The sequence below is a fragment of the Octopus bimaculoides genome, chromosome 5 (genome assembly GCF_001194135.2).
Source record: "Octopus bimaculoides isolate UCB-OBI-ISO-001 chromosome 5, ASM119413v2, whole genome shotgun sequence".
Classification (NCBI taxonomy): domain Eukaryota; kingdom Metazoa; phylum Mollusca; class Cephalopoda; order Octopoda; family Octopodidae; genus Octopus; species Octopus bimaculoides.
This window is the reverse complement of record NC_068985.1, coordinates 118,754,937-118,755,645: the sequence shown is the minus strand read 5'-3', so window position 1 is coordinate 118,755,645 and position 709 is coordinate 118,754,937. Positions and strand designations below refer to the sequence as shown.

General features: G+C 33.3%; 1 long non-coding RNA gene across 1 annotated transcript in view; it reads left to right on the top strand.

The window, feature by feature from the left end:
• LOC128247860 (uncharacterized) overlaps positions 1 to 709 on the top strand; it is a 1,451-nt gene extending 742 nt beyond the window's left edge. The window contains exon 2 of the long non-coding RNA XR_008264185.1: positions 14 to 709. This is a non-coding gene — a long non-coding RNA (uncharacterized LOC128247860). The remainder of the gene's footprint in view (positions 1 to 13) is intronic.

Sequence of the window (709 nt, the reverse complement as noted above, 5' to 3'; positions counted from 1 at the left end):
ACACTTGCCCAAGGTGCCACGCAGTGGGACTGAACCCAGAACCATGTGGTTGGTAAGCAAGCTACTTACCACACAGCCACTTCTGCGCCTATATTTATACATTATTATAAATATTATTGGTTTGAGCTCAGGGTTATGGATTATGGGTTAAAGTTTAGGATTTGGGTTACATTTAGTCTTTGGACTGAATTTTGAGTTAGAGCTTGATATTAAGATTCAAAGTTTATGGTTAAGATTGTGTTTTGAGCTTATGGTTAAAGTTTAGGATAAAGATTTAAGATTAGGATTTGGAATTAAGGTTCAGAGTTACAGTATAAGATTAAAGTTTCCAATTAGATATAATGTTTAGGGTTAGAGATTAAGGACTGGGATATCATGACTGGAAAGTTGTATCTGTGTTGAACTTAATTTGCGCATGTGCATGAATCATATTTTCAGCACATGCACAAAAAGCATCAGACTATATGCCTTTTCTCTTTGTTTTTAGCTTGTTTTTTGTTTGTTTGTTTGGTTGGTTGGTTGGTTGTTTTTTAGATATGTAATTTAGGCTGTAAAGTATGAGATGTCCATTAAACCTTTAAAAAAAAAAAAAATCACTGGATTAGAATCTTTGGTCTGTTAGTCCAGCACCTTTATTTTCTTGTTGCACCCCTTTAATTGTTTCAGAATATGTTGTTTAACAACATTTAAAAGGAAAAGAACCCAAAAA